Here is a 24,288-nt window from a genome sequence, read left to right on the forward strand (position 1 = left end):
GCACTGAAGAACCACGTTCACAATTTTGACAAATAAATGTGGAATCATCTCACTTGTTCTTGGAAAACATAGTTGGTACACCCTTTTTCAATAGGTTAGTTTTTTATTTTATTCATTTGTGCTTATGCAAAATGCAGAGATTTTGAAGTTTGACATAATAATGATAATAATAATAACCGGAAAAGGAAAAGGAAGCAGATCAGGTCATGCTGAACATTTATTTGTCAGCATGACCATTATGAAACATCAGCATGACCTGACCTATCCTCTCTTAAGCAACCCAAACCTATATACCTAAATGTAGTCCCACTACCTATACTCGCCTTAGTAAGGGAAAGCCCCACGACCACCCTGCTTTATATGGCCCAACTCTGAAAACTACAGACACACCTGTGCGCCAGTGGGAAAGCCCCACGACCAAAATTTTATGACTCAACATTGTGATTTTTATGCATCTACAACTCAATGGCTGACTTTAAAGATTTTGCTGTGAAATATTTATTGGATTACATCTCTGCAGGCTGATTTCAGTTTTTAGTTTTTGAGTTTGTCATATCTAAGATCAAAGCGTACCCTTTGTGAAGGCTTTACTTGTTTATTCTTTTCGTTTGAGATTTGACATGAAGTATCAGGTTGAGGTTGATGTTTTATATCTTGTTTGTGGTTGACCAAATAATGTTGTGTATAACAATTATTGGGAGGAAATAATATGGAGTGTGATTCAGTAGAATTTATGCTTACTATTTAATGTAGAATCACCAATATGCAAGATTTCTTTTTTAGTTTTTAATTTCATACTTCCAATTTGTTTTGTTTTAATTGTTCTTGGTGCTTTAAAATTGGAAAGAAAAAATCTACTAATGACGTCAATTACTATCGGTTAGTGTCTTCTTTGTGGTTCACCAGATGATGCAGTGTATATTGTAAGGTTAGCCTTCTATTTTTTCATTTTTGCAAGGGTCGCTTCTTCATTTGGATTACAAGGTTAGGCTTGTTTAAGTTCTTGGATGCTTGTATTGATGGTATGTATATCCATGTATATGTGTGTGAATGTGTATTGATGGTATGTATATCTATCAACGAACCCATAACAATGACATTTCCAAACCAATCATGAAAGGAAAGGAATATCTACCAAAATAAAGTGTTACTAACAAGGCCACATTATCACTTCGCCACTGTAAAATTCTATAAATATAATGGACACGCATGAGTACGATAATAAAAAGATTCAAGTGACAATGGATCTAAAATTAGATATGCTGTCATGCTACCACTCTCAACATGTCTCCTAACGATGCAGTCCACTAGCATAAAGCACCATCACTAGACACAGGAAGCATCAGTTGAATCAAAGCACCAAGTTTACAACATTTCTCAAGTCTACAGGAAATATGACAATACTATTAACTGTTCTTTCTAGAAAGCATACAGCAACCAAGGACTCATGGATTAAAGAGATGATTCCCACACAACATTTCCATCCAAGGGGCTTGTAATTTGAATAATGGTCTCTCTCCAACTGGATAGGAACCTTATTTGTCGCTCCTCTTTGATGGTCATGAGCTGAAGTGTGGGGACTTAACCACACAAGATTACACTCATTGCATTCGTTGTGGCAGCTTGCTGGTGTTGAAACCAGTCTACTATCATCTTCCATCCAGTCACAGTCACCTTGCAGCCACGATTAAACATGTGCAACGTGATACAATACATAAAAGATACATCAAATATGAGTAGCCAATGTAGACATTGGAAATTAAGTTAGCCTCCATCATATTAACTTATCTCATACTATAGCAAATATAGCTGCTTTCATTTCTAATAACATTAGGGAGGCATCGATCTTAACATTTAGCAGAGCATGTAAATTGAAATTGCTCTTGGCTTACTGGTAAACTTCAATTGAAATTGTTAGATGTCATCCATATCTAAAAAGCATGCAGAACTCAATGGGAACTCGGAGAACAAAATTTAAATCAGCCTGTAGAGATCCAATAAATATTTCACAGCAAAATCTTTAAAAGCAGTCCTTGAGTTGAACATGCATAAAAATCCCCGTGCGCCAGTGGGGTTTGATCGGGTTTTCAACTCAATGCCTTCATAAACCCCGGTTGCCACACGGGCAGCTCTTGCGATATGTGACGAACTTTATTTGTCACCAGTGTGCCAAGTCGCACATGCTAAGAGAAAAATGCCTGTGACAGGTGGTATATAATGCTTTGATATATGTTTCATCTAACATGCTTGTTCACGTTTTGGTAGCCCAAATTTATGGCATTTCGATAATGGTTGAGGCCTTATCAACAGCAATCTCTATGAAACATGCTCTCTTTTTCTGAATGAAAATTTGTCATTTCCCTCAAAAAAACAAGTCTAAGCAGCATGCACACACAGACACACACATACACTTGCATGCACACACACACACACACTGCCTATAAGGAACTGCGCCAATTGTGTTCCCTATTGGGGGTGTTTTTCAATAAGATTCATAAAGATATTCACGCTGTCAAGACTAGGACGAAGAATATCATCCATCTCTAACATGTATAGGATTTGGCAGGACAATGGCATATGCTTACAACATTAACGAAACGACCCCATCTCACTTCAACAAGTAATGGCAGAGAAGTCGATATTAAGGTAGAGATCCAAATCCAGCCAATCCAGATGACCCAACCTCTTGGAGCATTCTAACGATAATGATGAGGTGCCTTCTAAAGATGACAAAGAAAAAAACCTAATTCATCAAAGGCAAGCTTATCAACCAGCTGAGGATAGATTCAAGAATCATTCAGCGCATCTAGTAACCTTTTCTATTATCAAATCCTATCCTACAAAAAGGGAAGATTGTGAAAAGGAAAAGGAAAAGGAATAATTCAATAAGAAAGATTTATATGGAATATCAACTAAGGAAACTAGATGTGTATATAATTGTACAAGGCAGGCTAGGTGAATAAGATAATAACCTAGTACTTGTTTCCATCGCAGATATAGGCATAGTAGCTGAACCATGTTAATACATGTTCGATTCCTTCACTCCTTTCTCTATTGTTTTAGTTGATGGTATGAGAGCCTCAATCATAAGGAATAACTCGTCATGTCTACCACATCGTCTTCAGCTGTGATGCCAAAGTTCTCATATCATGCAACTCTCAATGTTGCAAACTTTATTTTCATTAAATTATCTCATGTGAATTATTTGTTATGTTGTACCCAAGTTCTTCGTCTCATTGAGAAACATGACCTACATGATTTCATCAATGGGGAGACGCAAATGCCTAAGCAATTCATAATATCTATTGATGGTCTTCAGGTTAAAAATCCTTATTACACTGGATGATGAAAATCTGACAAGTTACTCTATGGATGGATCACAAGGACCTTATCAGAAGTCGTTGGATTTTCCATAGGACTTGACATTGCAGTCTAAGTTTGGGCCACATTGAAGAAGCTTTTGCTCTAGATTCTCAAGAGTGTGAGTGCATTTTATTACAAAAATTGCAAATCCATCACAACAATGGTAGATTGGATTTGATATATTCTAGGGTATACACTCTGAGTAGGTCTCTCTCTAAGATCATCCCAAACTTCTTTAGCAGATGTAGCATAAATTACGCTATTGGCAAAGTCTCTTGAAATAGGATTTAAAATCCAGGAAAGAATCATATGATTGCATCGTATCCACAATAGAGACTCAGATGATTAAGAATCTGGTTTAGGTATTGTACCATCTATGAAGCCGATTTTGTTCTTCGCACTCAACGCCATTGTCATTGCCGTGCTCCAAGTGGGGTAATTGTCTTCGTCGAGTAGTTGTGTGACCATGATTGAACTTGGACTATCCGAATGATGTAGATAGTATGGGCTCGCTGGATCCGAGTTGAAAGACATCATGGAGCTACCTGTAGAAGTGTTACTTGTAGCACTATTGGTTCCATTGTGTTCCGCCATCAATGATCACGATAGAAACCTGTAACCGAGTCTTCTCAATGAGCAATCAAACTGGGCTTTGATACCATGTGAAATAACCAACGAGGTTATCATATGTAGAGATGACAAGAGAGTTGCGATGAAAAAGTTCATTCTTTGTATTCTCAACACTCAATATATACACTCTGAAGATTACAAGATAAGCAACTCAGAAAAGGAAAGTTATAAAGACCAAAAATACAACAATTGAAAAGATTCGTCTAAGATATTCGATTGAGGATGATAGAGCCTTCCAGAAATAACTGCGATCCTGAAATCACGATGACAGTTGTGATCCATCCAAATTTTATGAGTAGCGATTTACACGGTGAGTGGAGGAGAGATGATCACGATTTGTTCTCATGTAACGATTTACTCTTTACACCACCTCCTTATATAACGATTTACACATTTTCCCTGTACGATTTACACTTTACATCACCTCCTCATGTAACAATTTACTCTTTACACCTTATGCGCTTAAATCTTAACACGACATCATATACATCATACATCAACCTGTGGTCATCAACGACGGCGACCCCACTCTGGCGAACAATTTCCCGCAGCTGAACATAGGGCACGATAGATCTGCTGGCCTGAGCCAGTCATACATCCAGGTTGCGCCTGCTGAAAGTAGGCGAACAATGTTATGCTGCTCGTGCTGTTTTGTCTAGCGATGTTATCTCTTGGTTAGGATCCTCTCTTCTGGGTTCCTTTTATCAGGTTAGATGTAAATTCTTTGTATCCATGACAATTTCTCTTCGTTATTTCCGAATATTGTTAACAATATTTTTTATGTTCTCTCTCTCAAATAAAAGATTCACATGAATTTTCTTGCATAATTAACATAATACCATGCCATCAAATTTTAGGAGTGTTGTAAGTTTAGCAGATAAGATTTATTTGTTCAAATTTAGTTATTTATAGCTACCAATGAGGATCCTTGATTTTGACGATTAATCACAATTTAGAAGTTTACCAATTAATCATGATATTGCTAAAATTATTGCTTGCCAAGGTTGATCGATTTGCAATAATTAATCATGTTTTGCAGAGTAGGACAATCTTTGGGTATTTGTCAAGGATGAGTTTGGTTGCTATGTGTTTGCCTACACATGTTGCCAAAATCAAGCAATGAAAAAAAAGGAAATGACAAATAAAATCAACATGATATAGTTTACATGAAAGCAAATTGATTGAACCATAGTCATATTTACACATTAAAATTTCATATACTTATCTATTTGTGCTAAAAATGCAACTGTGCTATTGAAAATAGGCAAATGATTGTTTTTTTATACATTTCATGCATAAATAATAGGAAAAATTTCAAATTCCCCCCAAAGTTTCAATGTAATTCATGCGCACACGAAACATTTCAGAGTTTGCAAATGCCAACCAAAAGCTTTTTATTGTTTAATCAAATTACCCCAATCATAAGCTAACGTTGGGTTGTTCTTGGGTTAAACTTAACTCATATTTTGAAGTGACCATTTTACCCTTATAACTGATGAAATAAAATTACTAGTTTACCTTGCGTAAGTTTGTCAACAAATGTATTTAGTAAAAAGTTTATTGACTATAATGATATTTTAATAAACAAGAAAGAAGACACTAACCATTACACCATGAAAATCATTGTTGATTATTTTAAAAAAAATGTATATGGAGCTTAAATCCCAATAAGCTAATCAATTACTGGGCCCACTAATGGCACAATAGGGTCCATTTGGTTCCTCCATAGCTGACCCGATAAATATTCAAACCCAAATTAAATGCATTTTCTTAAAAACTAGGCCTTCTCATATGTCAAAACATACATGTAACATGGTCATTTTAAAAAAAATATAATTGAATTAATTAGAGGTAATTAAATTAAGGGTCATTTGATTAAGTCAGGTAAAAACTTTTGTGGACATTTGCAAACTCCGAAATGTTTGGTGTGCGCACGAATTAGGTCGAAATGTTTGGGGGTATTTGAAAATTTTTCAAAAAATTATAACTGAATTAATTAAAAATAATTAAATTGGAGGTCATTTGATTAACCCAGATAAAAACTTTGGTGCAATTCATGCGTGAAGACCATCTCGGGTCAAGACCCGAACCCGATTCCTAAGCGCCAAACCCAAACGCATCCGCAACACGCACACTCCTCCCTGTATAAAGGCCACTTCGCTCCCGTTAATCCAATCAGATTGGTCCGCCTTCTCTTCCTTTCCCGCCTTCCACCTTCCCTTTTCAACCTACCAACCGCCTTCCTCCTCGCCCTCCCCAAGGGCCTCTCCTCGCTGAGATCTCACCGACCTCACCTCTCCTTCCTTCACTCGAAGAAGATTTCTGCCCCCTTCCATGTCTCCCTGCATCTGTGCCCTGACTTTTTCCTCTCCAACCAATGCCTCAGAGTCTCCGCCGCGTGAACTCTCTCTTCCGATTCCTCTCCGCCGCCTTCGTCGTCCACTCGGCAGGATGAGAAATCGAAAACCCTAGCCTCCTCCGCTCCTACTTTCCATCAGGCGATCCAACGGTTGCAGGTCGGCGAACCCAAAACCACAGCGACATTTAATCGAATCTCGTTTCTTGGATGTTTTTTTTTTCTTTTTTCTCCCGTCTAGGGTTCTCGCTTCTCGGTTTGGTTATCATCTACGTCTTCGTTGATTTATGTGTTCAGGGTTTCTTCTGATCGCAATGCCGTGTAACTACGCTGTTTGCTTTGTTAATTGATTTTCTTTTGTTGTTTCTTGATGGAATTAGGATTACCGAGCGTCGATTGGGTGTGCTATAATGCAATGTAGCAACACAGAGGTAGTCGACCTCTTCGAGGTTCTTTGAAATTGTTGTTGTCTTCTGTGTCTTGCCGTGTTTTTTTTTCACGCTTGTGCTGAACTTTGGGTTGCTGATCAGGTGGGAGCAGGAACCATGAATCCGTTGACGTTTCTGAGGGTTCTTGGACTGTAACCGTGGAATGTTGCGTAAGTTTAGTTCTGACGACTTGAAATCATTCACTTATTTTTTTCGTTCACGGATAGGGATGTTGCTAGTTGGTTAGGCTTTACCTGAAATTGATCACAAACTATGTTAATACTTTGCACTTTCGTATTCATCTATCGTATGTTGAGCACATGATTATTACGAGAGTGATGTTGATACCTCCTGTCTAAGTGCCTGCAAATTTCCCTTTCAGTACTGGAGTTTTCTTTTATGACCTTCAATTCTACTGATACAGACTCTAAAACCTTTTTCTGTTTTTTTTCTGCAATACTGTGACTGTCGTTTTTCTTTGTCAGCAATGATATCTGTCATGAGAACACTGGGAATTTTGAGGTGGCATCATCTGCTTATATTACTCTTCATCTGAATTTAGTTCACCAGGTCCATCACTAGGTTGCATGTTACTGTTTCGATCCTCCTTGATAAATATCCTTTAATCAAACCGGGAAGGGGAGTGTGGGATGTGGATAGTTCGCGTAAATGATAGATCTGTCATGTTTCTTCTTCTGCTTGACATGCCTGCTTGCAATGATTTTGTACTGAGGGGTATTTAAGCCTTTTGTCACGAGTGGATTGTATGTTTATATTTATTGATCATTTCTTCATTTAATTGCATGCAAATATGCAATGAAGCGTGTTGCTTTCCTTCTCTGGCCACTCGTATGTTTTGCCTGCTTTGCCTTTTTACAGATGTCAAAGGGTGCGGTTGACATAAAACTTTGAAATTAATAAAATAACAGAGTTGGCTACATGTTTCCCTGTCCTACCCATTCCCAATAAGCAAGGGGGCATGATTGCTTGTTTGTTTGTTGAATCTTGCCTTTGTCCGTAGATAGACCATTTGCAAGATTTCAACGTGTTGTCTTTTGTTTCCTTTTGAATTTGGGATTTCCTATGCATCTTCTATACTTTTTGCCCATTTCCTGCTGCTTTGGTTGTTTTTATCGCCTCTTTTTTTTCACTTTTTCAAAATCTTGTTGATTTTATTGTTAAATCATATATAATCTACATAATGATGGTGTATAACAAACACATTTAAGCATTCTGCACTGGAGGGTGACCATGGTAGGTTGTATGCTGACCATGATGAGTTGTTTTGGACTAGGAATGACACTTTGATGTGATTTCAGTTTCATAGGATGGAACTGTTCCATGCTACGTGGTAAACATTGTTTCTGTTCTAAATTTCCAATATTCTCAAGTTGAAGAGCTTATCTTCAAATTGTGAGGGAGTTCAATGACTATTGTGTACAATAAATAGCCAGGATAATGATGCCATACCTGGCCAGTGGCCACTAACTATGAAACTTATTTTGGTTCTTTGCTAACCATCCAGTCTGGCTTAAAAACACTGTTATTTCTTCTTTCTGTATATTGCTGGCGCAGAAATGGATTTCTAAATATTGGCTACTAATGAAGGTACAAAACTAATGAGTAGAAATCCCTTTTCTCTTCAAAAATTTCTGATTTTTTGTAGATCAAATGTTATTGATGTGATCTATATGGTTTATTTAGTTTGAATCATGTGATTATGACAAGTAATTAGGCTTTTAAAGGTGCCCAAAAATCAATGGCCCACAATGTGTCAAAATTTCATAACTCAAAAGATCACATTTTTACATCATAAAAGCACGACTTGATCCTTAGCAAACAAACCATGCTGAACACATCTGTGTGGTTAGATTGAGTTGATACAACTTGCACCTATGATTTCTAGCTCATTAGTTTCGTACCTTCATTAGTAGCGAATATTTACCCTATATATATGAATGTATGTTGTACGTATGTATGTGCTATTATCTTTTTCGTATTTGTCTGGATGCTAACCTCAGGCATTTTGACCATCTGAGTAAAAAGATGTCACGACTGGGCCTGGATCTCAGGATCCAGACCCAATCTGTTTTAGTTTTATATAAACACATGCTCATTAATGGCATGTTGTAATTTTCACACTTTATGTAAAGGGTATTTTTGTACCCTAATTACATTGTACCTGTATATAGTTAATGAAGCAAAACCGCAGACCCTAATTTGGGTTTTCTGCCGCCACCGACGCCTCTCTCCCTCTCTACTCCTCTTCCTCTTGTGATTGACGGTCGAATACCATTTCCTAACATGGTATCAGAGCGAGAGATCCTTCCTTGAAGATCGTTCTCCTGTGAACATTCAGTCCAACCTCTTTGTCCTCTTCTAAGGTATTTTTCTCTCGGTTCATATCGTTTCTTCTTCTCCTGTTTGTTTCTTCTCTCACTATTCTTTCTTTCATACTGCTGCATCTGATTTCACCCATACAATAATCTTACCTAACCACGCAATATCAAAATTCATGTTTGCGTGATTTCAAAGATTGAAATCACGTCAAACTTGTTCTTCCCTTTCTTCATATTGACATCAGAATTGAATCTGACCTGAACACGATCTCTGTTCTGCCTTGATTGATTAATATCACTCTATCTACCTCTCCACTTTGGAATTTTCCATTTTCGAAAGAAAACACGTTATTTTCATATTAACGTGTTTTCTTACTGATTGATATTTATTTTTCTTTAGAGCAGTTTTTCTTTACTCCATATTCTGTTTTTCTGCCTCGGGTCTGCAGGTTATTATTATAAAAAAAAGGCAGTCGAGTTTTCTGAAATTCAATTACATTGATGTTCGCTATTATGAAAAGAAAACATGCAAGAAGAGTTAAATTAGAGTACTACAGCGTAAACGGGTAAAAATATAAAACTACCCCTTAAATAGGAAATAATGTTGATATGTACTTGGTGTGATGTTTGAGAATTGCGAAAGTAAGAACGACATAGTACGATATTCAGCAACAAGTACTATCGAGATGCCTACTTCTAGAGGTTAACCCACCGTAATCGGAGAAATGGGAGAGCTACAGAGAAGAGAGGTAACAAAACAAACGTACCCCAATATGATAACAATGCATTTCTAATGTCATCTTCCCGAAGATGGAATATGAAAGTGTGAGTGACAAGGTACGATGTCCAATCAGTTGTAATGCTTGAGACTCTTAAGTGTATAATTGCTGTGGGTTTCATCATACTCTAGTTTTAATTAGCCAAATAAAGGGGCACTTGTCTCCAACATGTAGTATTATGAAAATTAGGACGACTGCTCATTGCTAGGGTAAAACAACAAAATTACCCCTAATATAGAAAAATTTAGTGTCGTTTAAATGGTGGTGTATTCAACCTCAACTGTGAAAGTGTAAAAGATACGATCTGTTGTTCTGCCACAAGTAGGTTTGTCTAGGCTGTTATTCGACATTGATCGAAAGAAATGTGAGAAGTATGAGGGCTGTACAATTTTTGGGTAAAAAGACATACTTACCCCTACGTTACAAGACAATAACTAGGCATCTATTGCGCCACTTGCTACAAGATAAAATGTGAAATTATGACTGACAAGATACGATGTGCAAATATATTTATGATCCTTATAACTCTCTCAATACAACACGTGGGTTTTCTGAAACTTCAGTTTTGGTGAGCGAACTGGACTGGGTATCTAGTTTCCAACACCTGCGTTCATCATATCTAGTATTAAAACAAACCATGCTAAAAAAGATAAGTAGAACTACTACACAACAAAGGTGTTAAAAGACAAAACTGCGTCTTGAATAGCAAACAATGTCGATCTCTACATGGTGCCATGTTTAAGAAGTTTTAAAATATGATCGAAATAGTACGGTGTTCAACAATTACTATTGAGATGTCTACTACTAGTAGCGCGGTAAGAACATAACCCTACCCCTATATGATAACAATGCATTTTTAATGCCATCTTCCAGTAGATAGAATATGAAAGTATGAGTTTTATGCTACGATGTTCAGTAATTAATGTAATGCTTGACACTCTTAACTGCATAATTTATGTTGGCTTGAACATAGTCAAGTTTTATTTAGCGAACTAAATGGGTCACTTGTCTCCAACAAGTAGTATAATGAGAAATAGCATGACTACTCAATGCTAGGGTATAATGACAAAATTACGCCTAAAATAGAAAATTTTGATGATGTTTACATGGTGTCGTATTCAACCACAACTGTGAAAGTGTAAAGCATATGATGTATTGTTTTGCAACAAGTACGTTGGTCATGTTTTTTGTTAGAGATTGATCGGAAGAAATGAAAGAAATAGGAGAGCTATACAATTGTGGGGTAAAAAAACAAACTTACCCCTACGTAACAAAACAATAGCTAGGATTCATTATGCCATCTACAATAAGATAAAATGGGAAATGATGATTGACAATATACGATATGCAACGATACTTATGATCCTAGAAACTCTGTTAGTAAAACACGTGTGGGTTTCGTGCAAATTTGAAATTTGGTGGGCTAACTGACCTGTGTGTTTCGTCTACAATAACAACTTTGATCATAGCTAGTATGAAAAGAAACCATGCGAAAAGAGACTAGATAAGTGTAAACCCACTAATATGGGTACGATGTCCAGCAACAAGTACTATTTTGATGCCCACTATTAAAGGTAAACCCAACGTGATTTGAAAAATTTGAGAGCTACATGGAAGCGGGATAAAAAGATGAACCTACCCTTATATGATAACAACACGACATTCTTAATGCCATCTTCTACAAGATAGAATGTCAACGTGTGGGTGACAAGCTGCGATGTTCAATTAGTTATATTGCTTGACATTCTGAATTGCATGATTTATGTGGGTTTCAACACACTCTAGTTTTAATTAGTGAACTAAACACGTTCACTTTTCTCCAACAAGTACTTTGATGAAAAATAGGTCGTCTACTCTATGGTGGGGTGAAATGGTAAATCTACCCATGAATAAAAATTTTTGGAGATGTTTACCTGGTGGTGTATTTAACCACAACAAGGGTGAAAGAGTGAAGGGTACAATGTGTTGTTCTGCAACGAGTTTGTTTGTGAAGTCTGTTATTTGAGATTGATAGAAGGAAATGAGAAAAATAGGAGCGCTATACAATTGTGGCGTAAATTGACAAACTTACTCTTACGTGACGAGACAATAATAAGGCATTTATTATGCCATCTACAACAATCTAAGATGTGACATTATGAGTGACAAGATACAACGTGCAATTACTTATGATCCCTGAAACTCTCTGAATCCAACAGATGTGGGTTTTGTTCATAGTTTAATTTTGGTGAGCGAATTGAACTAGGTGTTTTGTCTATTACAATTGCTTTCATAATAGCTAGGATGCTAAGAAACCTTGTAGTTTTAATTTGCGAACTAAACGGGTTCACTTGTATCCAACAAGTACTTTGATGAAAAATAGGTCGTCTACTCAGTGGTTGGGTAAAATGATAAACGTACCCCTAAATAAATTTTTTTGGAGATGTTTACTTTTTGGTGTATTTAACCATGACAAAGGTGAAAGAGTGAATGATATGATGTGTTGTTCTGCAACAACTACATTGGTGAAGTATGTTGTTTGAGATTGATCGAAAGAAATGAGAAAAATAGGAGCGCTATAAAATTGTGGCTTAAAAAGATAAACATACCCCTACGTGACAAGACAAAAACAAGGCATTTGTTATGCCATCTACAACGAGCTAATATCTGACATTGTGGGTGACAAGATATGCTGTTCAATCACTTGGGATCCGTGAAACTCTCTCAACAAAACACACGTCGGTTTTTTGCATACTTTAATTTTGGTGAGTGAACTGAACTAGGTGTTTCATCTACAACAATTGCATTGATGTTCGCAATTCTGAAAAGAAAACATGCAAGAAGAGTTAAATTAGAGTACTACACCGTAAACGTCTAAAAAGATAAAACTACCCCTTAAATTGGAAATAATGTTGATATGTACTTGGTGTGATGTTTGAGAATTTGAAAGTAAGAACGACATAGTACGATATTCAGCAACAAGTACTATCGAGATGCCTACTTCTAGAGGTTAACCCACCGTAATCGGAGAAATGGGAGAGCTACAAAGAAGCGAGGTAACAAAACAAACGTACCCCAATATGATAACCATGCATTTCTAATGTCATCTTCCCGAAGATGGAATATGAAAGTGTGAGTGACAAGGTACGATGTCCAATCAGTTGTAATGCTTGAGACTCTTAACTGTATAATTGATGTGGGTTTCATCATACTCTAGTTTTAGTTAGCCAAATAAAGGGGTCTCTAGTCTCCAACAAGTAGTATCCTGAAAATTAGCACGACTGCTCATTGCCAGGGTAAAACAACAAACTTACCCCTTATAGAAAAAATTTAGTGTCGTTTAAATGGTGGTGTATTCAACCTCGACTGTGAAAGTGTAAAAGATACGATCTGTTGTTCTGCCACAAGTAGGTTTGTCTAGGTTGTTATTAGACATTGATCGAAAGAAATGTGAGAAGTGTGAGGGCTGTACAATTTTTGGGTAAAAAGACATACTTACCCCTACATTACAAGACAATAACAAGGCATCTATTGTGTCACCTGCTACAAGATAAAATGTGAAATTTTGACTTTCAAGATACGATATGCAACTATATTTATGATCCTTATAACTCTCTCAATACTGCACGTGGGTTTTCTGAAACTTCAGTTTTGGTGAGCGAACTGTATTGGGTGTCTAGAATCCAACACCTGCGTTCATCATATCTAGTATTAAAAGAAACCATGCAGAAAAAGATAAGTAGAACTACTACACAACAAAGGTGTTAAAAGACAAAACTGCGTCTTGAATAGCAAACAATGTTGATCTGTACATGGTGCCATGTTTAAGAAGTTTTAAAATATGATCGAAATTGTATGGTGTTCAACAATTACTATTGGGATGTCTACTACTAGAAGCGCAGTAAGAAGATAACCCTACCCCTATATGATAACAATGCATTTTTAATGCCATCTTCGAGTAGATAGAATATGAAAGTATGAGTTTTAAGCTACGATGTTCAGTAATTAATATAATGCTTGACACTCTTAAGTGCATAATTTATGTTGCCTTCAACATAGTCAAGCCTTATTTAGCGAACTAAATGGGTCACTTGTCTCCAACAAGTAGTATAATGAGAAATAACATGACTACTCAATGCTGGGGTAAAATGACAAAATTATGCCTAAAATAGAAAATTTTGGTGATGTTTACATGGTGTTGTATTCAACTGCAACTGTGAAAGTGTAAAACATATGATGTATTGTTTTGCAACAAGTACGTTGGTCAAGTTTTTTATTAGAGATTGATCGAAAGAAATATGAGAGCTATACAATTGTGGGGTAAAAAAACAAACTTACCCCTACTTAACAAAACAATATCAAGAATTCATTATGCCATCTACCACAAGATAAAATGTGAAATTACGATTGACAAAATAAGATATGCAACGGTACTTATGATCCTTTAAACTCTGTCAGTAAAACACATGTGGGTTTCGTAAAAATTTTAAATTTGGTGGGCTAACTGACCTGTGTGTTTCGTCTACAATAACAACTTTGATGATAGCTAGTATGATAAGAAACCATGCGAAAAGAGACTAGATATGGGTAAACCCACTAATATGGGTACGATGTCCAGCAACAAGTACTATTTTGATGCTCACTATTAAAGGTAAACCCAACGTGATTTGAAAAATATGAGAGCAATGTGGAAGCAGGCTAAAAAGACGAACCTACCCTTATTTGGTAACAACAGGGCATTCTTAATGCCATCTTCTACACGATAGAATGTCAACGTGTGGGTGACAAGCTACGATGTTCAATTAGTTGTATTGCTTGACACTCTAAATTGTAGGATTTATGTGGGTTTCAACACACTCTAGTTTTTATTAGCAAACTAAACAGGTTCACTTGTCTCCAACAAGTACTTTGATGAAAAATAGGTCGTCTACTCAATGGTGGGGTAAAATGGCAAACCTACCCCTAAATTAATTTTTTTGGAGATGTTTCCCTGGTGGTGTATTTAACCACAACATGGGTGAAAGAGTGAAGGGTACAATGTGTTGTACTGCAACGAGTTTGTTTGTGAAGTCTGTTATTTGAGATTGATAGAAGGAAATGAGAAAAATAGCAGCGCTATACAATTGTGGCGTAAATCGACAAACTTACTCTTACGTGTCGAGACAATAATAAGGCATTTATTATGCCATCTACAACAATCTAAAATGTGACATTATGAGTGGCAAGATACAATGTGCAATTACTTATGATCCCTAAAACTCTCTGAATCCAACAGATGTGGGTTTTGTTCGTAGTTTAATTTTGGCGAGCGAATTGAACTCGGTGTTTCGTCTATTACGGTTTCTTTCATAATAGCTAGTATGATAAGAAACCATGTAGTTTTAATTTGCGAACTAAACGGGTTCACTTGTATCCAACAAGTACTTTGATGAAAAATAGGTCGTCTACTCAGTGGTTGGGTAAAATGATAAACGTACCCCTAAATAAAATTTTTTGGAGATGTTTACTTTGTGGTGTATTTAACCATGACAAAGGTGAAAGAGTGAATGATATGATGTGTTGTTCTGCAACAACTACATTGGTGAAGTATGTTGTTAGAGATTGATCTATAGAAATGAGAAAAATAGGAGCGCTATAAAATTGTGGCTTAAAAAGACAAACATACCCCTATGTGACAAGACAAAAACAAAGCATTTGTTATGCCATCTACAACGAGATAAAATTTGACATTGTGGGTGACAAGATATGATGTGCAATCACTTGGGATCCCTGAAACTCTCTCAACAAAACACACGTGGGTGTTGGGCATACTTTAATTTTGGTGAGCGAATTGAACTAGGTGTTTCATCTACAACAATTGCATTGATGTTCGCTATTATGAAAACAAAACATGCAAGAAGAGTTAAATTAGAGTACTACACCGTAAAGGGGTAAAAAGATAAAACTACCCCTTAAATTGGAAATAATATTGATATGTACTTGGTGTGATGTTTGAGAATTGCGAAAGTAAGAACGACATAGTACGATATTCAACAACAAGTACTATCGAGATGCCTACTTCTAGAGGTTAACCCACCGTAATCGGAGAAATGGGAGAGCTACAGAGAAGCGAGGTAACAAAACAAACGTACCCCAATATGATAACAATGCATTTCTAATATCATCTTCCCGAAGATGGAATATGAAAGTGTGAGTGACAAGGTACGCTGTCCTATCAGTTGTAATGCTTGAGACTCTTAAGTGTATAATTGATGTGGGTTTCATCATACTCTAGTTTTAATTAGCCAAATAAAGGGGTCACTAGTCTCCAACATGTAGTATCATGAAAATTAGCACGACAGCTCTTTACTAGGGTAAAACAACAAAATTACCCTTAATATAGAAAAATTTAGTGTCGTTTAAATGGTGGTGTATTCAACCTCAACTGTGAAAGTGTTAAAGATACGATCTGTTGTTCTGCCACAAGTAGGTTTGTCTAGGCTGTTATTAGACATTGATCGAAAGAAATGTGAGAAGCATGTGGGCTGTACAATTTTTGGGTAAAAAGACATAATTACCCCTACGTTACAAGACAATAACAAGGCATCTATTGCGCCACTTGCTACAAGATAAAATGTGAAATTTTGACTTTCAAGATACGATGTACAACTATATTTATGATCATTATAACTCTCTCAATACTGCAGGTGGGTTTTCTGAAACTTCAGTTTTGGTGAGCGAACTGTACTGGGTATCTAGTATCCAACACCTGCGTTCATCATCTCTAGTATTAAAAGAAACCATGCAGAAAAAGATAAGTAGAACTACTACACAACAAAGGTGTTAAAAGACAAAATTGCGTCTTGAATAGCAAACAATGTTGATCTGTACATGGTGCCATGTTTAAGAATTTTTAAAATATGATCGAAATAGTACGGTGTTCAACAATTACTATTGGGATGTCTACTACTAGAAGCGCGGTAAGAAGATAACCCTACCCCTATATGATAACAATGCATTTTTAATGCCATCTTCTTGTAGATAGAATATGAAAGTATGAGTTTTAAGCTACGATGTTCAATAATTAATGTAATGCTTGACACTCTTAACTGCATAATTTATTTTGGCTTCAACATAGTCAAGTTTTATTTAGCGAACTAAATGGGTCACTTGTCTCCAACAAGTCGTATAATGAGAAATAGCATGACTACTCAATGCTGGGGTAAAATGACAAAATTATGCCTAAAATAGAAAATTTTGGTGATGTTTACATGGTGTCGTATTCAACCGCAACTGTGAAAGTGTAAAGCATATGATGTATTGTTTTGCAACAAGTACGTTGGTCAAGTTTTTTGTTAGAGATTGATCGAAAGAAATATGAGAGCTATACAATTGTGGGGTAAAAAAACAAACTTACCCCTACGTAAAAAAACAATATCAAGGATTCATTATGCCATCTACCACAAGATAAAATGTGAAATTACGATTCACAATATAAGATATGCAACGGTACTTAGAATCCTTTAAACTCTGTCAGTAAAACACGTGTGGGTTTCGTGCAAATTTCTAATTTGGTGGGCTAATTGACCTGTGTGTTTCGTCTACAATAAGAACTTTGATCATAGCTGGTATGAAAAGAAACCATGCGAAAAGAGACTAGATATGGGTAAATCCACTAATATGGGTACGATGTCCAGCAACAAGTACTATTTTGATGCTCACTATTAAAGGTAAACCCAACGTGATTTGAAAAATTTGAGAGCTACGAGGAAGCGGGATAAAAAGACTAACCTACCCTTATTTGGTAACAATAGGGCATTCTTAATGCCATCTTCTACACGATAGAATGTCAACGTGTGGGTGACAAGCTACGATGTTCAATTCGTTGTATTGCTTGACAATCTGAATTGTAGGATTTATGTGGGTTTCAACACACTCTAGTTTTTATTAGCGAACTAAACAGGTTCACTTGTCTCCAACAAGTACTTTGATGAAAAATGGGTCGTCTACTCAATGGTGGGGTAAAATGGCAAACCTACCCCTAAATAAATTTTTTTGTAGATGTTTACTTGGTGGTGTATTTAACCACAACAAGGGTGAAAGAGTGATTTGTACAATGTGTTGTTTTGCAACGAGTTTGTTTGTGAAGTCTGTTATTTGAGATTGATAGAAGGAAATGATAAAAATAGCAGCGCTATACAATTGTGGCGTAAATCGACAAACTTACTCTTACGTGTCGAGACAATAATAAGGCATTTATTATGCCATCTACAACAATCTAAAATGTGACATTTTGAGTGACAAGATACAATGTGGAATTACTTATGATCTCTAAAACTCTCTGAATCCAACAGATGTGGGTTTTGTTCATAGTTTAATTTTGGTGAGCGAATTGAACTCGGAGTTTCGTCTATTACAGTTTTTTGATAATAGCTAGTATGATAAGAAACCATGTAGTTTTAATTTGCGAACTAAACGGGTTCACTTGTATCCAACAAGTACTTTGATGAAAAATAGGTCGTCTACTCAGTGGTTGGGTAAAATGATAAACGTACCCCTAAATAATTTTTTTTGGAGATGTTTACTTTGTGGTGTATTTAACCATGACAAAGGTGAAAGAGTGAATGATATGATGTGTTGTTCTGCAACAACTACATTGGTGAAGTATGTTGTTAGAGATTGATCGAAAGAAATGAGAAAAATAGGAGCACTATAAAATTGTTGCTTAAAAAGACAAACAAACCCCTATGTGACAAGACAAAAACAAGGCATTTGTTATGCCATCTACAACGAGATAAAATCTGACATTGTGGGTGACAAGATATGATGTGCAATCACTTGGGATCCCTGAAACTCTCTCAACAAAACACACGTGGGTTTTGTGCATACTTTAATTTTGGTGAGCGAACTGAACTAGGTGTTTCATCTACAACAATTGCATTGGTGTTCGCTATTATGAAAACAAAACATGCAAGAAGAGTTAAATTAGAGTACTACACCGTAAAGGGGTAAAAAGATAAAACTACCCCTTAAATTGGAAATAATATTGATATGTACTTGGTGTGATGTTTGAGAATTGCGAAAGTAAGAACGACATAGTACGATATTCAACAACAAGTACTATCGAGATGCCTACTTCTAGAGGTTAACCCACCGTAATCGGAGAAATGGGAGAGCTACAGAGAAGCGAGGTAACAAAACAAACGTACCCCAATATGATAACAATGCATTTCTAATATCATCTTCCCGAAGATGGAATATGAAAGTGTGAGTGACAAGGTACGCTGTCCTATCAGTTGTAATGCTTGAGACTCTTAAGTGTATAATTGATGTGGGTTTCATCATACTCTAGTTTGAATTAGACAAATAAAGGGGTCACTAGTCTCCAACATGTAGTATCATGAAAATTAGCACGACAGCTCTTTACTAGGGTAAAACAACAAAATTACCCTTAATATAGAAAAATTTAGTGTCGTTTAAATGGTGGTGTATTCACCCTCAACTGTGAAAGTGTAAAAGATACGATCTGTTGTTCTGCCACAAGTAGGTTTGTCTAGGCTGTTATTAGACATTGATCGAAAGAAATGTGAGAAGTATGAGGGCTGTACAATTTTTGGGTAAAAAGACATACTTACCCCTACGTTACAAGACAACAACAAGGCATCTATTGCGCCACCTGCTACAAGATAAAATGTGAAATTTTGACTTTCAAGATACGATGTGCAACTATATTTATGATCCTTATAACTCTCTCAATACTGCAGGTGGGTTTTCTGAAACTTCAGTTTTGGTGAACGAACTGTACTGGGTATCTAGTATCCAACACCTGCGTTCATCATATCTAGTAATAAAAGAAACCATGCTGAAAAAGATAAGTAGAACTACTACACAACAAAGGTGTTAAAAGACAAAACTTCGTCTTGAATAGCAAACAATGTCGATCTGTACATGGTGCCATGTTTAAGAAGTTTTAAAATATTATCGAAATAGTACGGTATTCAATAATTACGAGTGGGATGTCTACTACTAGAAGCGCGGTAAGAAGATAACCCTACCCCTATATGATAACAATGCATTTTTAATGCCATCTTCTAGTAGATAGAATATGAAGGTATGAGTTTTAAGCTACGATGTTCAGTAATTAATGTAATGCTTGACACTCTTTACTGCATAATTTATGTTGGCTTCAACATAGTCAAGTTTTATTTAGCGAACTAAATGGGTCACTTGTCTCCAACAAGTAGTATAATAAGAAATAACATGACTACTCAATGCTGGGGTAAAATGACAAAATTATGCCTAAAATAGAAAATTTTGGTGATGTTTACATGGTGTCGTATTCAACTGCAACTGTGAAAGTGTAAAGCATATGATGTATTGTTTTGCAACAAGTACGTTGGTCACGTTTTTTGTTAGAGATTGATCGAAAGAAATATGAGAGCTATACAATTGTGGGGTAAAAAAACAAACTTACCCCTACGTAACCAAACAATATCAAGGATTCATTATGCCATCTACCACAAGATAAAATGTGAAATTACGATTGACAATATGAGATATGCAACGGTACTTGTGATCCTTTAAACTCTGTCAGTAAAACACGTGTGGTTTTCGTGCAAATTTCAAATTTGGTGGGCTAATTGACCTGTGTGTTTCGTCTACAACAACAACTTTGATCATAGCTAGTATGAAAAGAAACCATGCGAAAAGAGACTAGATAAGGGTAAACCCACTAATATGGGTACAATGTCCCGCAACAAGTACTATTTTGATGCTGACTATTAAAGGTAAACCCGACGTGATTTGAAAAATATGAGAGCTACGAGGAAGCGGGATAAAAAGACGAACCTACACTTATTTGGTAACAATAGGGCATTCCTAATGCCATCTTCTACACGAAAGAATGTCAACGTGTGGGTGACAAGCTACGATGTTCAATTAGTTGTATTGCTTGACACTCTGAATTGTAGGATTTATGTGGGTTTCAACACACTCTAGTTTTAATTAGCGAACTAAACAGGTTCACTTGTCTCCAACAAGTACTTTGATGAAAAATAGGTCGTCTACTCAATGGTGGGGTAAAATGGCAAACCAACCCCTAAATAATTTTTTTTTGAGATGTTTACCTGGTGGTGTATTTAACCACTACAAGGGTGAAAGAGTGAAGGGTACAATGTTTTGTTCTGCAACGAGTTTGTTTGTGAAGTCTGTTATTTGAGATTGATAGAAGGAAATGAGAAAAATAGGAGCGCTATACAATTGTAGCGTAAATCGGCAAACTTTTGCTCCTGTAGCTCGTATGGTCACTATTCGATGTCTTATAACCGTTGCCTCTATCAACAAATGGAACATCTATCAAATGGATGTGAAAAATGCCTTTTTAAATGGCGATTTAAGCGAAGAAGTCTACATGGATGCTCCTCCTGGAATGGAGACTCCTAAGGGAAAGGTGCTTCGTCTTCAGAAAGCACTATATGGCCTAAAACAAGCTCCCAAGGCTTGGTATGATAGATTTAACTCTGTTATGATTGAGAATGGTTTTTCCTCTTGTTTTACTGACACTGCTCTATTTGTTAGAAAATCCAATGCAGGGATTGTAATTTTACTTCTGTATGTTGATGACATGCTCATCACCGGGAGTGATTCTAACGGGGTTAAAAGTATAAAATCTATCTTAAAAGATAAATTTGAAATGTCTGACTTGGGTTTTTTAACTTATTTTTTGGGAATTGAAGTGGCATACTCTCTTGGAGGATACTTCTTATCTCAAACTAGCTTGCTTCTGAGATCATTGACAGGTCAGGTATTACAGATGAGAAGCTTTGTGAAACTCCTGCGATTGTAGGAGCAAAGATGAAAATTGATGATGGAGTTCCCCTGTTGGATCCTACACCCTACAGACAGCTTGTAGGATCTCTGATGTATCTGAGTATTACCAGACCAGATATATCCCATGCAGTCCATACTGCAAGTCAGTTTCAGCATGTGCCTACATCCGTTCACATGAGTGCCATCTTATGGGTCGTAAGATACATAAAGGGTACTCTAAATAAGGGAGTTTTTCTGTCCTCTTCCTCTAACTTAAAATTGATTGCTTATACTGACTCAGATTGGGGAGGTGACCCAAATAACCGTCACTCCACCACTGGTTTTTATGTGTTCTTAGGAGACTCACTAATTTCATGGAGATGCAAGAAGCAACAAAAGGTGTCGCTCTCCTCAACTGAAGCTGAATATCGTGCCATGGCCACTACTACCATGGAGATTGTTTGGATTCACCAACTGCTAGAAGACATGGGGATCAAAATTGAAGGACCCACCAAGCTATGCTGCGACAACAAAAGTGCAATCTACATTGCAAAGAACCACACCTTTCATGAGCGGACAAAACACATCGAAATGGACTGTCACTATGTTCGTGAAGCATATCTCCGAGGAGTTATCGACCTTCCTTATGTCACGTCCGAATATCAGTTGGCAGATTTCTTTACTAAAGCCTTGTGCGCTCCGCGGTTCAACTTCCTTCTTGGCAAACTATCGGTCATCTTGCCCTAAGTTTGAGGGGGGGTGTTAAATTATGTAATCAAACTTGTAATTTCGTATATATATTTTATATATATAAGGTAATACATATACATATATATAATATATGTATATGTATTTACCAATTATATATATAAAATATATATAGTCATAGTAAGGGTAGTTTAGGAATTTTACACATATTCTTTTTCAAGAATATGTTTTTTTGTATTTTCTTTTTTCTTTTTCTTTTTGTATTTTTGTTTTTTGCATTTAATGCATTGTACATGCATTGGGAGGGGCCCAACCCACTAGTCGTTGGACCCCTCCAACAGTCACATTTGTGACCGTTGGAGGGGCTCCAACGACTATGTGGAGCCCCTCCCAAGGCCTCCTCCAAGCCCTATTTATATGGGCAGCTCCTCTTGTATTTCTTAAAAGGGATTTGGGATTATAGCCCAACCTCTTTAGTGTTTATGAAACTTATGGGTGCAAGTGCATATTTGTGATTCGGTGTGTTGTGTTTGTTGTGCACAAGTGTTCTTGGGTGTGTATGTTCACACATTTATTCTTAAGGTTGTTGTGTTATCGACTAAAGTATCTTGTTGAAGATACTTTTACAGTGCAATCACTTGGGATCCCTGAAACTCTCTTAACAAAAAACACGTGGGTTTTGTGCATACTTTAATTTTGGTGAGCGAATTGAACTATGTGTTTCATCTACAACAATTGCGTTGATGTTCGCTATTATGAAAAGAAAACATGCAAGAAGTGTTAAAATATACACTGCGTATGGATCTGGATCCAGATCCATACGCATGACATGTTAAATGAAACACATGTCAAATTAGCTTCATTAATATCATCTTTGTAATATCTCTGATATTACAAGGATCATTGTAAACCTGTATAGTTTATATATCCTAGGGTTTGCAGGTCGAGCCCCAGTTGGTATGCCGCCCCAGCCGATTGTGCATCTCTCTCTCTCTCTCTCTACTTTCCTGTGCATAAGCTGAACCATTCATACGAAATATGATATGGTATCAGAGCTCAGGGGTTGCAGAATCCTATTAGAGGCCGTGTTCAGCGAGATCTGAAGAAACAGGTTTATTTGGCTCCTCTTCCTTTTCTATTCTCCTTCACGGTAACAGGTTTGTCTCTTAACTCGTCTCTTATTCTCCTCTTTGAGTAATCCAATCTTTTTCTGCAACTCGTCCCTTATTCTCGATTCTTAACATGATATCCCATCGTTTGCTACTCATAAACAGGTTCGTTTGCAATTTTTTTATTATTCTTGTTCAACGACTGGCAGTCATCAACGACTGCAGCCATCAACGACTGCAGCCATCGACGACTGTCAGTCATCAGTCTTTGTTTTCCACTCTTAACGTCTGTCAGTGTTTATTCATTCTTTGGTTCTAGAATTTTTTTATGCACAATTTATAATCTCGATTGTCAGTCATCACTTGATTTCTTTTATTGCCTCTTTTTTTGGTGTCCCCTGTGCAACGCTTATAGTCAGATTGTAACAGTTTACAATCTCGATTCTGAATCTGCAAAAAAAAAAACGCTTGGGTTATTTTTAGATATTCGTAGCACAGGTACATGTCTTGTTGAAGTTCTCCTGATTAATTAAGTGATCTCAAACCTCTTTTTTTCTATCCATTCGTTTTGTTTGCTTATTTCTTGTCCCATTGATATGGATTACTCATCGTCATCCGGTCCCTCTGCAGATTTCTTGAGTCAGCTCGTTACAGAAAAACTTACTCATTCTAATTTTTTGACTTGGAAGAGGCAAATCCTCCCTTTTATACGGAGTCAGGATCTCGATGAACATCTGGATGGTTTAGTTCCTATACCACCACGACTTATTTTGCAGGAAACCAAGGATGAGAAGGGTGACACAATTACCA

At 36.6% G+C, this 24,288-nt stretch overlaps 1 long non-coding RNA gene across 1 annotated transcript in view; it reads left to right on the plus strand.

Moving 5' to 3' along the window:
- Positions 1 to 6,176: 6,176 nt before the first annotated feature.
- The window catches only part of LOC149814869 (uncharacterized), a 102,871-nt gene continuing 84,759 nt past the window's right edge, over positions 6,177 to 24,288 (plus strand). Inside the window, exons 1-3 of the long non-coding RNA XR_016427898.1 lie at positions 6,177 to 6,509; positions 6,730 to 6,780; positions 6,880 to 6,947. This is a non-coding gene — a long non-coding RNA (uncharacterized LOC149814869). The remainder of the gene's footprint in view (positions 6,510 to 6,729; positions 6,781 to 6,879; positions 6,948 to 24,288) is intronic.

The sequence above is a fragment of the Nuphar pumila genome, chromosome 15, assembly GCF_984573655.1.
Source record: "Nuphar pumila chromosome 15, dmNupPumi1.hap1.1, whole genome shotgun sequence".
Taxonomy (NCBI): domain Eukaryota; kingdom Viridiplantae; phylum Streptophyta; class Magnoliopsida; order Nymphaeales; family Nymphaeaceae; genus Nuphar; species Nuphar pumila.